Genomic DNA, 15,588 nt, shown 5'->3' with positions numbered 1-15,588 from the left:
AAGAAATCAGGAATATTATCAGAAGAGGTAGAAAGAAAATCATTGTGTGGAAGTGACTCAGGGAAAGAAGAAGAGATATGTGAAATAGGAGCAGTAACAGCTGAAGATAAATACAGAAAAGAATAATGATCCTCATGAAAAATCACATCTCTATTCACAAAAAACTTTTGTTGTGCAAGATCAAAACAAATGTATCCCTCAGTGACAGAAGAATAACCCATAAACACTGACCTAACTGCTCTAGGGGCAAACTTATCAGTCCTAGGCAATGTACTTGCAAACCATAAGCAACCAAGTGCTCTGAGATGATTAAGACATGGTTTCTTACCAAAAAACACCTCATAAGGAGACATCCCATCTAGAGTCTGAGAAGGAAGTCTATTAATAATATATGCTGTTGTAAGAACATAATGTCCCCAGAACTTGATAGGAATATGGCCCTGAAACTTTAAGGCCCTAGCAACTTCAAGGAGATGTCGATGCTTCCTTTCAGCCACTCCATTTTGTTGAGGGTGTATGCACATGTTTTATAATGAATTATACCCAATTCTTTAAACAAATCCTGTAGAGAACCATTCACAAATTCACCACCATTATCTGTTCTAACACCTTTAACATTGGTCTTAAACTGAGTAGCAACAGTTGTGAAGAACTGTTTGAGAGTCACCAATACATCACACTTGAACTTTAATAAGAAAATCCATACAATTCTGGAAAAATCATCAACAATGGTAAGAAAATATTTATTTCCATCAAATGTTGGAGTATTATAAGGACCCCATATATCCAAATGCAATAAAACAAACACTTCAGAAGACCCAGTGTTACTACTAGTGAAAGGTAGTCTAGTGTGTCTAGCTAGAGGACATATTTCACAATTGTTCAAAGCCATTTTACAAGCATCAACATTATAGCCTAACAAGTCTTTCATAGATCCTATTGAAGCATGAGCAAGTCTTTTATGCCACAGCAAAATCTCCTTTTTGTCATCATGTGCAGCAAAACTCGTAACCTTGTCATGAACAGAAGGTTTCTGTGAATGAACCAGATAGTACAACCCATCATCTTCTTTACCAATCCCCTTCAGTTTACCAGTGGAAAGGTCCTGGAATAAACAAAACCCAGGATAGAATGAAACAAAACAATTGAAGTCCTTTGTAACTTTTGATATAGATAAGAGATTATAATGGAATTCTGGCACAAACAACACATCCTGTAATTCTCCTGTGTCTGCAAACTTACAATTCCCAGTATGAGTTAACAAAGTATTTCCTCCATTCGGTAAATGTACTTTCCTATTTTGTGCATTCTTAACAGGTTGTACATCATGAAGTACATCTAAGCTAGAGATCATGTGGTTAGTAGCACCAATATCAATTATCCATCTCAAATCTGTAATTTTAGACAGAGGAGTATTATGGGTCATACCTGCCATGTTTGACATTACATGAGCAGTAGAAATATTACCATCAAGCATCTGCATTACTTAACCATGTCGATCAACAGTCATCTGAGGTGCTCGTGGTAGATCTTTGGGAACTAGTTGATCCACAGTGTTGTCTCTCAAACCAGAGCTCGTAGAGGATGAATTATCAGCCTGCACATTGTAGACATTATTGCCACCTCCCTTCTTCTTGAATTTCCAGTCAGGTGGATAACCATGAAGTCTGAAACAGTTAGCTTCGACATGACCTTGTATTTTACAGTAATCACACTTCAGATCCCAATTTTTCTTTCCTTTATTGTAATATTGTGAGGTAGGCTGTGGGGATGAATTGTTATAACGAGGAGGCATGGTCTTCCCTGAAACTTGTGCACCAAAATTACTATGTGTGCCCTTTCCTGCCATGAGAGCACCCAATCCGTACCCTCGTAACTCAGTGAAGAGGATCCAATCGATCTCTGGCTCTCCCTCTCAATAAGCATGGCATATGCTTTGTTGATAGTAAGTGTAGGTTCAACCATTAAAATTTGACTACGTGACTGATCATAAATCTCATTTAGAGACCCATTAGAAATTGCATCAATTTTTACCTTTCCAAATGCATAGAAAATTCGTTAGAATTAGGACATTGACAAGATGGAGGCACTATACTAGCGAATTCATCCCACAAGTTTCGCAGTTCAGAGAATAACTAGGAATTGAATCAGTACCTTGTACAATAGTAGCAATTGACTTATGCAGTTAATAGATCGGTGAAGCATTTACCTTATCAAAACGCTCCCGGAGATCTTCCCAAACTGCTCATGCACTGGTTGCCTAGACTATACTGGTGTGCAAATCATGAGTAACAGAACTCATGTTCCAGCCCTGAACAATTGCATTACACCTCTCCTATTGATGACTTAACTCTGCACCGAAATCCTCCTTTTTCCAACTACCATCGACAACGCACAGCTTGTTCTTACCAAGCAATTGAATTCGCATAGCCCTGCTCCAAATGGAGTAATTGACCGATCTCATTAGTTGCATCGGGAAAATGGAAGTACCAGTGGTGTCGGAAGGATGTAAAAACAAAGCATGATTGTGATCGAACTTAGTGTTCGCCATTGACGAAACTCAGCTAAGCTCGAAATTGACCAAATCAACTTCAATAGACCTCACAAATGTGGTTGTTTAGCTCTGATACCATATAAAGAATACATGCAATTGCTCAAATCAATCACACCATCAATGGATTCTCACAGATGTATTAGAGAGAAAAGAAGAGAGAAGATATATTCAGAAAGAAGAAGAATGTTTTGTTAACCAACTAATTGCAATGAAACAATGATTTATATACACTGTTAATCGACTAACAACTTGTCTAATTCCGTAACTACCCTTTCAAAAATTTACATATACGATCAAGTGACACCTATCTCATTAATAAGCACCAGAGAGTTTCTTGTTTAAGTTGAGAATTCTTTAACCTGGGTTGATTTCTCAAGTACTAGCACCAAGGTTGACCGGGCTTCTACTAGCAAACCATGCAATTCAAGCAACTCTTTTTTTCTCAGAAGACGTGAAATGTTAATCACTATGCATCATAACAAAATACTGGGTAGTCACGGACACCGTCAGTAATCCCAGTAGTATCCGAGGTTTCTCTAACAAAAGTAAATCCAAATTTGTCTAATCCAAACAGCTTCACGATAAAACTAAGTACACAAAATTATAGAAGACTTCTAGTCCAGTGGTTTCTTTTTGTATATTAACTTTGTGCTTTAACAGTGTGGCGGTACAATTGAAGGAATTTAGGACAAATTTGCCAAGGAAACATCAAGCATAAAATTAGTCTATAGCACAGAAGCATGTATCATTGTGGAAATGCCCAGAGATTGTTCAATCACAAAATTCTGGGGTCTAGCCAATAGGCAGAAGAACTATCGTGAGGTTCAACCAGTAAGCAGACTCCTCTCGTTAACATTTCTTTACAATGTGAAGTAGGGCAACATTCTCTGACAACTAGATGATTTTTGTCAATTAAAGTTCTGTGGCTAGATTCATGAAAATAGCACCAAATTGATGGTATGATTAAAAAGAAAGTTGTCTACAAATATTCTTCACTCAGTGTTACAATCCCTCTATAATTTATTTCTCCTAGTTTGATTGAGCACAGAGTTTATGAAAGTACGACTTTTGAACTTTGTGGTCTTACCCTAAAGATATTAATACTACCAAAATGTTTTTTAATTTTGTGGTCTTAACTCCTAAGCATGTCATGTGAAATGTTGAAATTAAAGAGTTGTCAAATAAGAAAGAGGCATTCTTTTTTGGGAATATTACGTGAAAAAGAACTATTCGGTAAACTTAATTACTAAATAATGGTTCAGTTTCTTCTTCGACCTTTGTCGTCTTCGTCTTATGCTTTCGTCGTCCTCCTCCTCCTCCTTCTGCTGTTGTTGCTGCTACTTCATCCTTCTTCGTCGTCTTCTTCTTTAAAATTCAAAATAACAAAAACATGAATCGTTTCGAGCAAATTATATATTAAAAGACTCAAAACATCGAGAGGATTTCATATCTAGAATTTGGAACTCTTTGAAGGTGATTTTGAGATGATTGAGATTGAATAGTCAGAGTATACTTCATGTATAATTAGTGTATACTTCATGTATAGTTAAGCTATATTCAGTTTTTAGTCAGTGCATAGCTCATGTATAAGTAAGCTATATTGTATAAACAGTGTATACTTTCAATGACTTTTGGTAAGCTATGGTGTATAGTAAATGTATATCTTGTTTCTATAACTTTTGGCTATTTTTTATGTAAACAAAAACATGGATATATTTGTTGTAAGCTAATCACTTTATTGTAAATATTTGAAACTATCACTTCATTTTTAAACACACAACAAGAAAAGAAAGTAAGGAAAACAAATTGAGACAGAGGGAGTATAAAGTTATACCGAAAAGAGAGAAAAATGGAGTGATAAGCCGAAAAAACTCATGTACTTCTCTTTAAATAATTACCTAGATGAAACAATTAATCAACACTTCTCAATGCAGCTTCTTGGTATATATTAAAGTTCTTCTTGAGAAGATGGACAATCACATAGAAAAGATGAGGATTTTCTGCACATGAAAAAGGTCAATAAGTTGTAATGAAGCATGGCTCATGAACTAACTCATGCATGCCCACTATATTGCATTTGGCTTCAAGGAATGCAAAAGAAGTTGAGCGGTAAAAGAAAGGATATTGACATCGTGTTTCAGAAATTAATGATTGATGTAAAACACCGCAGAAAGGAAGTTTAAATTCTCATAAATGTGAAGAACTCTTTGTAATATTTGGTTTCTCTGATAGACTAGCAATGCTCAGCATAGAGAGATATGTCCAATTAACACGCAAACAACACTTCCCAGAAAAAATGCATCCACGGGACGAAAAATGATCTGCAGGCCTCGGACGGAAGGAGGAGGCTGGGTTGGCAGAATCAAGGGGGAATTTTCAAGGGTTTATTTTGCAAGGGTGTCGGAAGGCTGATTTTGACGAGGTCTCCTTTTCTCAACCTTGATAGAACATTGAAACTACAGTACTTCAGTAGAAGGGAGCTAGCCATCCATAGAGGAAGAACAAGAAGAAGAAGGAGCAGAGTGGGTACGAACAAAATACTCGACTATGGGGAGTTCATAAAGGTCTCTAACGAGGGAAATGAGAAGAGGGTGCTGAACAATTTCTGGGACATTGAGAAGAATAGCAGGAAGATAAACAAGGATATGGGAGTGGAAAGGAGGAAATTGGGGTCTGCGAACTTGATCGCGAAGGAGGGGGGAGACAAGGAGGAGGTGAAGAAAGAAAGTGAAGGGCATTGTTTATGAAAATTAATAATTTTGTAGTATGCAAGGAAGACAAATGACCCATATAGGCCATGGTAAAAGTGAGATTTAGGGAACGGGAGCATGGCCGATCTGCCTTCAAGATATGAAGATAACGGACACTGATATGATAGTAAGATCCTTGTAGGGGGACTGACTGAGCAATAGAACCATCCCAACTAAGGAAAATGTCATGAAAGCATGTTACTATAGGATGCCATAAAGCTGGAAATGAAAGAATGCTTGAAGGGTCAGTTTCAAAAAAAAAAAAGAGAATGCATGAAGGGTCTCAGTTCTCCGTCAAAGCTAAATCTATAGAGTTAGGAAGCACCACAGAATGGATTTTCGGGGGTGGGGGTTGCATGGGATGGTGATTGAGGAGGATGAAATATTTTAATAACGGCAAATACCATGGACTGGGTGTATTTTAATACTATAAGATAAGACATAGAAGAGGGTAGCATGGAGTGCAATCCTTCTCGGTAGAAACGGAGGATCTTCAGTGCTTATAGATACAGATTACCAGTTCATTATTGATCTTCCTTTAACAGGTGCACAGTAGGCATGGGCCAACAATGCGTCAAAGTTAAGTTTCATTAGATTCTTGTTATTCACTTCGTGGGAGGAGATGATGTGACATGATTCAAATCACACTTCTCAGATTAGAGTCGGACCATTTGGGCAACAATGATGATAATGACTACCCGATGTGGAATACTGCTGACAATGGCTTCTTTACTAACACGTCTGCCTGGGAACTTTTTAGAACCCACAAGCCAAAGCATGAATTCATGAACAAGATTTGGCACTCTAAAGTCCCTTTCAGAGTTTCCTTTTTGACTTGGAGAATTATTAAAACAAATCTGCCCTTTCAAGACACTTTACATAGATTTGGAATTAACAGAAATTTACTTGTTAATGTTGCAGGAGCTCACAACCAGAAACGCTACAACATGTATTTGTTGCTAGTGAAGCAGCCTTTTTTCTATGGAAAGATATTGGAAATCCTCTTGGGATCACTCACAACAATGAGCCTGTTACAAGTGTCTTCCAGAAGTGGTGGGACATAAAACCCAAGAACATAGTCCACCAATGGATCTTGCACATCACATCCATTTTCATATGCTACGAATTGTGGATGCAAAGATGTGCCTATTGATATGGAACACAGAGAAAATTTCATAATACTACAATGGTGTTCCTAGGAATATGGTGTATTAGGAACATTGTTTCTAAACTTTTCCCCCCTTTTAATACTTTTACATTGTGGACTGATTTTTGTGATATTGCAGAAAGGATCAAAACCAATACAAAATTTGACTCAAGTCAAATGAAGTCGCCTCAGATAGGCAACATTAAAGTTAACACTGATGGAAGTTTTTGATTGGATATAGGTCGCGCTGGAATTGAAGGAATCGCAAGGGATAGCAACGGAGAGATGGTGATAGCCTTTTCAATTCATGTAGCACAGTGTTTTGGGAAGCGAGAAGCGGAAAAAAGCAACGAGGGCTTGCTTCACAGAAGCAAGAAGCGTGAATCGAAGCGCGCGCTTTTTTTTAAAAAAACGACATTTAGTAAAAAAAAAATAATAACTAAATAGACGTAATATAGTCTTAGATTAAAAGAAAATAGATAGTCAATAATACTCATAAGTCATAACATATAAAGGAAAAAATCAAAAAACATAATTAAATCACAAAGACTCAAACTCCTATTCTTCAACAAGATCCTCAAACTCTTCAAGTGCCATAACCAAGGGTTCTACTTGGTCATCATTTTCTTCATCATCAGAAGTGTCAAAAAATAAAAAATAAAAGAGCTGCTAGCATACACACTGATCACAAAATAAAAACGAAAAAAAAAAGTAAAAGAATTGAAAAAAACAGAGGAGGCAGTTAGTAATTGTGAACAGAAACAGAGCAGATCGCAGCAGAGATGAAGAGAAGAAGAGAAGAAGAAAAAACTACAGCAATCGCATTGTGAAGAGAAAAGAAACTCACAGAGATGAGCAAAGGCGAAGATTGTATATTTCAGGAAAAAAGATTCTCACAGAGATGAACTAATAAACATCGGCTAAAACTTACCTGCAGTCGCGGTCGAGGTGTGAAGAGAGACACAGTCTCAGTCGCAGTCGTGAATTGAGAAGAAGCGAAAGAAGAATCGTGAAAGAAAAATTGAGTTATATTGTATATTTCAAGATTTTTTTAAAAAAAACTATTTTTAAAAAAAAAACCCTAATTGTCGCTTTTTTATAAAAAGCGCGCTTTATTGCGCTTTTGCCTTAGTGTCGCTTCTCGCTTCTTTATCTGAAGTGAGCGCCTTTTTTCATATCGCATCGCCTCAGGAAAAAGAAGTGTGCTGTTGTCGCCTCGTTTTGAAGCGCGCTTTTCACAACACTGATGTAGCATGTACCAGCAACAACATGGCAGAAGCATTGGCAGCTGAGTTTGGTGGGAAATGATGTAGTCAACAAGACTTAACTAATTTCACTCTTGAGCTAGACTCCATGATCATTGTAAATATGATGAACAACAAGAGCAGCAACAACTTCAAACTTAGCAAATCATCATATCATTGAGATAGTGGATCAATCGAATGCCCAAATGACTCACTGTTTTAGAGAAAGCAATCAAGTTGAGGACTTTTTAGTGAAAGGGCTGCTAGGCTTAACCAAACGATGATTCTAACATCTTTTAGGCAACTTTCCAAAATGGCTAAAGGTGCATACTTTTTGGATAAGTGTCAAATGCCTTGTATTAGAATAGAATTCGATAAGTTGATTCGTATGTATATGAATCTGCCAGAAGATTTATATCCATTATCCTCCTATGTGAGATTATGACCTTCTGGCTCTTGAGGTGACTAGCGCACCATGGTGTTGTAATGGAGGTAAAGCTTTAGCACCCCTCCTTTTTTGTTATCTCATAAATACAACACAACCGAGCTACACTGGGTCATTTTAATTTTTTTTTAAAAGTCAGACCATTTCCAGATGTTGCTGCCAGCTGGAGTGTAGTATACCAAGAAGACCTTGAACACCTTTTGGTATTCTAGGAGAAAGAGAACGGATAATAGAAGAAAACAGAAGCTTGATTATTCCCCTCAAGCTTGGTTGGGGTTTACAGTAATTTTAGTATGTAAAGAATCCTAATCAAATAAATCCTAATTACTGAAAATCATATGATATCTCAACACTCCTCAAGCTGGAGTGTACATATTTAAGCTCCAAGCTTGTTACAAATGTATTCAACCTGAGGTCCTCTGAGGGTAGTGAAAACACTTCTAGTTGATCATTCAAGTTATCAAAGATGGTGGCCAAGCATCCCAACTCGATATTTCGTCTAATCATCTAATGGAATGGCATGTCACCTCTATATGCTATGTCCCTCATGAAAAATAACATTTGTAAGAAATGTGAAGAGTAGCTTGATCGTTACATATTAGTTTCATTCGTTTGACATCTAAACACCTTAATTTGAAGTGCCCTTCCCCATTTTCCCTTCTATAAAAATATCTTGAAGTTGTTTCAACCAGATAAGCTCCCAAGTAGCAAGAGTCATAGCTCAATATTCTACTTCAGCACTAGATCTGGCAACAACATCTTGCTTCTTACTTTTCCAAGAGAGCAAGTTCCCTCCAATCATCAGACAATATGTAAAAGTAGAATGTCTATATGATGGAGAACTTGGCTAGTCTGCATCAGAATACCCAACAATGTCAAAGTGACCCTTACCTTCATATAACAAACTTGTCCTGGAGCTCCTTTCATGTATCTGTCCGAATGCTTTTTCACAGAGTTTGGAAACTGATTGACGATGGTTACTGCAAATGAAATATCTGCCGTACGATTATGACATAGTTCAACTTGCCACCCAATCTTTGATATCGGCTACAATCTTCAACAGCTCCCCCTGACCAGGAACAAGTTTGACATTTTGATCCATATCATCAACAAGTTTACAACTTGTCATGACCGTCTTCTCTAATGTATCCAGATCATACTTTCTTGGAACAATTGCGATGCTGGTGGTGGATTGTGCAAATTTAATCCCCAAGAAGTATTTTTAAGTTTCCCAAATCCTTCGTCTGAAAAATGTCAGTCGTCGGACATATGTTGCTTTAGTTCTGAATTCAGTCCTGATCATTACATGCTATGACGATGTCATCAACATAAACTACTAGAATATCATACATTTATCTATAAAATCATGACGATAAAAAAACAGAATGATCTGCGGTACTATGAGTCGTCCCAAATCGTAAAATCACCAAACTGAATCTACCAAACCATGCTCTTGAAGATTGTGTTAAGTGATTGCTTCGGACCACATACCATGTATGACTCCTCCTGATTAACAGATTCTGATGGTTCCTCCATATATACCTCCTCGAATAGCTCTCCATGCAAAAAGGAATTCCTGATATCCAATTGATGAAGTGTCCAACGATGTATTGCTGCTAAGGAGCAATTTTGGTAACCGGAGAGGATGTTTCACCATAATCGAGGTCATGAATCTGTGTATATCTTCTGGCAACAAGCTGAGCCTTCAGTCAATCTTAACATGAAGACCTACTTGACTGTACAGACCCAACGACATCCAACCATGGATTTACCCTCATGTAACTAAACCAGTGCACAAGTGTTATTAGCCTCCATAGCATTCATTTCTTCTATCATGGCATCTATCCACCCGGGATGAACTCTTCGCTAACAGTCTTTAGGTATAGGAACAGAAGACAAAGTGGATTCAAAGTGAGTTAAGAGGGAAGAATAAGTTTTAAAGTTTTTTTAGAGCACAGAGGTGGGGGGATGAGAACCTGAGGAGTATGCTTTCCACCATATTCAGATCTCCTGCTCACAAATGGAATAAGTAGCATAACTTTACGACTAAAAGGTGGTAGTGATATTGAATTTAAGTTCAGGAGAAATATACTAGACAGAAGATGAGCTAGTTCCATATTTTGACGACCCTACTATACAAAAACATTGTAGCGGAATAGGAAGTTTTGGTTCTGGCCCTAAAGGAGGAAAGGAGCTTGTTTTACAGAGAGAAAATGATTTTTCATGCTTATCAATTGGGTCTCTATAGCACCATAGAAATATCCTTCTCTATTTGGCTGGTAGCGAGAGGTAATTCTCATCAAACAATTTGAGGAAGGAGATAACTTATATCAACTGGTGCTTCATGTGCAATAGATTGGGACAGAATGTAGACCACATACTGTGAAATTGTTAAATTGTAAGTCAAGTATGGTCGAAGGTGCTTGATGTATTTAGCATAGAGTGGGTGATGCCAGCCACAGTGAAGTACATGTTGAATAGCTAGATTTATAAAAGAAGAACTAGAGCATGAGGTATAGCTCCTTTAGCGCCAATGTGGTTCATTTGAAGGGAGACAAATAGGAGAGCTTTTTCAGGTATGCGGAGCACTTCTTATAGATGAGAGCAAGCATATTGTTCTTATTTAATTTTTGGAGCACATACAAAGTTCAGATAACATAGATTATTTCATGCTTTTGTAGGGTATCATATTTTTGGGTAAAATTCTCTACCTTTTGTCCGTCTTCCGTATACCAAAGAAAAAAAAAATGATTCTTCTCAAGTCCAGATAAAATCTTTACCTAATCTGAAAAAAAGACAAAAAGAATAGATTGTATCAGGTGACATAAAAGAATCACTCAAATACTTCCTCCATGGACTAAGACCTGGTGACTAATGAGTTGTAACCATAACCGGCCATCAACTTCACTTAATAAAGATAAAGAACCAAGTTATGTTCAAAGATAAAGAATGTATTTGCCACAATATCTGTTGGCTATTACTTGGGTTTGCAGATGACTGCCCTGGGAAAAGAGGCAAATGTTTTCATCGAAGTCGCTAAAAATATCCACTTTGGGGCACCAAGCTAACAGATAACTAGTGGTATAAATAACACTGGTAACAATTTTATAATGATATCAAGCTCACGTTTCTATTTATTGGATTTGCAAAGAGAGAAAAAATTAGACAGATCAATGACTTGTGTATTATTATTGTAAAAAGGAAGTTTGGATAAACGTCCAACGAAATCCTGACTTATTCTTTAACTTTTCCGAATAGTGGCTTGAGGATTCTTACATATGCTAGCATATTCCCATATCCAACAAAATACTGGCATGAGCATCCATGAGTACAACATTGCAAATTGTAGATAAATTTGAGTCCTGACCTGATTTTGATATAGCAAAAAGAGCCTTCAAGGATTCCTTCCTCGTGCGATCATTTCTGGTAGACTCTTAACATGTTCAAAAGCTGTTGAGCTCCACCAATCTCAACTATTTTCATCCTTTTCTTGGCTAGGAAGAAAAAATCCACAGGGATAAAGATTCAATAATAAGAATCTAATAAAAACTCATGATCAATTCAAATATCTGTAAACTATATAATCGCTAGTTGGTTACAAGATATCATATGTTTTAGATACTTAAAACTAGAAAAATGCTATTTAAGAAATACATATGCCTTGTCATAGTACTAGGAAAAGGAACAACAATAATATACAGGTTGACTAGGATACTAAAATCTGAGGTATTATAGTAGTCTCGTCTAATATTGGGACAATGAAACAAATTTCCTTATTCATAGAATTAACCAGTAGGGAGTTCCATTAGCTTTAGGTTTCAAAGGAAGGTTATACAGTAAATAAATTACAAAAAAAGGGAAAGCATCTAGATGCAAGAGACTACTTTGCTCCGCAAAGTTGTCCAGCGTGTAGATTATTAATATCAAAGAGGATGCAGAGGAGTTTAACGCTATCAGTTAAATTCAAATGAGCTCCTAACAACAAAAAGTAATAACCAACCTAGGTTCACTGAATTCACAACTCACAGAATTATTATTTTGACTTTCGGATACCAACTATAGTTTTTCTTTGCTGCTATATCTTTCCTTACTGCTCTTAAATCAAAGACATATCTACACTTATTACTACTAACATCAAATTCCTGATATTGTATACCTAATTGCCAACATATACTTGAACCCATTAAAGAATTACATACACATAACTTCTCAATTTCCAAGTACTGTGACCCAAGCTTACCATCTATAGCAAAATAAGCTAATCTGGACACACCCATTCTCTTAAATAAGGGATCTTTGACTTGTAGAAGTGAGACAGACTGCTGCATCAGATCGTCTCCTATTTAAATCATACATTAATATGCCAAAGACAAATGAGACAAGCCAGGAAACTGAATATGGTGTAATTGATTCATTTAACTATAGAAATGAAACCTTACCCATGTATGGAAAAATTTGATACCCAATAACTGTAGCAGTCCCAGCAAAATTAATTTTAAGAGTAATCCTACTTTTCTTTCAGTCTAATGTCTATTGAATGTTCATCTTGAAAATCACACAAAATAAATCTTAAAGCATTTCAGTGGTATGAACCCACATGAGGGAACAGCAAGCTTCCTCAAAAGATACAAATTGAAACCAAAATAGAAGGAAAAAAAAATAATAGCTAGAGAAACACTGAAGAAGTATACAAGATTCCCAATTTCTACAACTGTAGCATAGTCCTAAAACCCATGAGAGGTTAAATACATTTGTTACCTCTCCCGAAGCTGGAAGAGAAAACCGCGGGGGTTGTAAATTGATAGGAGTTCTCCTCCATTAACATCATTACACGCTAGATGAAAGTCAAATATTTGTGAGTTGTGAATTCAAATATTATTTGGGCGAAAATTTAGTGTTTGATGATAATATTTGAAAAATATTTTTTTTTTAGAAAAATATGATTAATATTCATAAGTTTTATAAATATCAAAATTAATCATAAGTTTGTATTATACAAGTTAATTGGATTTTTGTTATAACAATAATAATGTGTCCATGATATTAGAGCAATGTGATAATTTAGAGTGAGTGCAACAAGCATCATTTCATACATTGTGAAGTAGACAAAACACATGATTTTAATATCTTGAGCCTATTGTTCATCATTTTCATCAATAACCATATTATCATTTAGCATTCACAAAATATTTCATCACTACTTTGGGATTAACGTAAAAAATTATGTAATGCAATGTAAGCAACAATTATAGAGGGTGTTTTTGTAAAAGATAAAAATTTTGGGTAAAATTTTAATTTTTGAAAGATTTCAAATAATGAGATTTACCCAAATACTAGAAAAAACTAGTATTTGGGAATTTGGGATATTGCCAAAAATATTTGTCAAATAATGGCAAAGTGTATGTACAAACATATTTGTCAAGTTTTCCCCCAAATATTATTTGGTATGTATGTACAAACACTATTTGCCAAGTTTTCCCCCAAATATTATTTGGAAAATCTATGGCCAAACGGACCCTAAAATATGAAAAGCCAGGAGGGTTTTAGATTCAGAGAAACGTACTAGGCTAAGTCGCGCTGCTTTTGTACTCATTTTTAGTTCGAATAGAAGAATTAATTTCAAAATAACAAACTAAAAATTGAAAAGTTAATATCTCAAATGGTCACTTAACTTTAAGAATTTATCTTAAAAAGTCATTAAACTTTGTTTTGTATCAATAAAATCACTCAACTTAGACTTTTATATCAGAAAAATCACTCAACTTAAGTCTTTGTATCAATAAAATCATTCAACTAAATTTCTCATTAACTAAAATTTACCATGACAAAAACAATTATCATTTTATTCCTAAAATTGAATGATATTAACTCCTAAAATAAATAAATAAAATGAAATTTGTGTTATTGATTAGGTTAAATATTCATATCTGAAATTAATTCTCATTTTCCATTGTGCGAAATCTACTTTATTAGAATTTTGCAAATCAAGAACTTCGTATCTTTTGATATTTATGTAAAGATAAGATTCACAACAATCCTCTGCTAACCACTAGGCGATTTTAATTCTTTTAAAAAATGGGGATAACATAGCTTGAGGTTTTCTAGACGCTATGTTAATAGCGTACATATTTAGTTACAGGTGTGCTAATAAACCTAGCTTATACTGACAAGGAGAAGTAACTATTAAATTAATTAATTTATATCAAAGTTAAAATCTTAAAAGGTCATTTAATTTTGATAATGAAAATTAATTTATTTTATCATGTTAAATTTAGTTAATGATAAATTTAGTTGAGTGATTATTTTGATACAAAAGTCTAAGTTAAGTGATTTATTGATACAAAACAAAATTCAGTGACTTTTAAAGATAATTTCTCAAAGTTGAGTGACCCTTTGAGATATTAACTCTAAATTGAAGTATAAGAATTGAACCAAACTCCATTAATTAGATGCACATTTTTCTAAAATCGAAATTGATAAAATCAATCTAAGAACCTAATGTCGTGACGGCTGAAGTTGTTGCAAATAGTTGCTTAATTTGTACTCCAACACCTCATTGTACAAAATTTGTTTAATTTTTTAGAAATTGAAATTTATAAAATGGTAAATTTGCAATTTTTCAAATTTTTTTAAACAGATCAATTTTATTAGTCTATTCATTTTATTTTACGTAAAAAAATTTGAGACCTTCCTATATGTATCCTTTGACTACAAGTCTAACCTTATATTTGTCAATAGTCCATTAGCTTTTATTTTCCTTTTAAAGATCCTAAAGGTGTATTTCCAAGAGGAAGATCAATCAATTTCAGAGTAGGGGTGTGCACTATTTGGATTAAACCGAAAAATCAAATCGAATTGTAGCTTGAATTGGTTTTTTGGATTTTTGGTTTGGGTTTGGATTTATAAGTTACGTTGTTTGATATTCTGGTTTGATTTCTGTAACGACCTGTTTAGTCGTTTTGAGCAGCAGATTCTATTTCTGGGAAAAACTGGCTGAGTCGACGGATCCCACGACGGACCGTCATGGGCACGACGGACCGTCGAGGGGCTCTCGTTCCAAAACACTTAGAATTCTGAAATTTGGGTACTGAAATCGACTCTCTGAACTTTGTAACGGAATGGCGGGACGGACCGTCGTGGGCACGATGGACCGTCACACATCTTCCGCAGAAATTAACTCTCTGAACTTTGCGACGGACCTGCAGGACGGACCGTCACAGCCATGACGGACCGTCACAGGTTGCGTAACCCAGGCTGGGTCGGATTTCTATTAAAAGTTTTTAAGGGGCGTTTTGGACTATTCCTGCTATAATTATAAAGTTAGTAGATTAATATTAATAATTCAATTACTTGGGGGTTAAAAGAGATAACCTTGAAACTAATATTGGGGTATTTTATCATCTTTTATACTTAATTATATGCTAATTAGGGTAAAAGAAAGAGGGTTT

At 35.5% G+C, this 15,588-nt stretch overlaps 1 long non-coding RNA gene and 1 pseudogene across 2 annotated transcripts; both read right to left on the bottom strand.

Moving 5' to 3' along the window:
* Positions 1-686: 686 nt before the first annotated feature.
* The window catches only part of LOC107021065, a 73,836-nt pseudogene continuing 58,934 nt past the window's right edge, over positions 687-15,588 (bottom strand).
* LOC107022332 lies at positions 1,112-12,996 on the bottom strand. Of its 2 annotated transcripts, XR_003578816.1 has the most exons (6): positions 12,580-12,996; positions 12,381-12,479; positions 11,508-11,634; positions 9,032-10,925; positions 2,210-2,432; positions 1,112-2,034 (listed from the first exon to the last, which is right to left on the bottom strand). It is a non-coding gene; the product is annotated as an uncharacterized LOC107022332 (long non-coding RNA). The 2 variants fall into 2 exon arrangements; XR_003578815.1 differs by lacking the exons at positions 1,112-2,034; positions 2,210-2,432 and having other exon boundaries at positions 7,525-10,925; positions 12,580-12,988.

Source organism: Solanum pennellii, chromosome 6, assembly GCF_001406875.1.
Source record: "Solanum pennellii chromosome 6, SPENNV200".
Classification (NCBI taxonomy): Eukaryota; Viridiplantae; Streptophyta; class Magnoliopsida; order Solanales; family Solanaceae; genus Solanum; species Solanum pennellii.
This window is presented reverse-complemented; position numbering and strand designations above follow the sequence as displayed.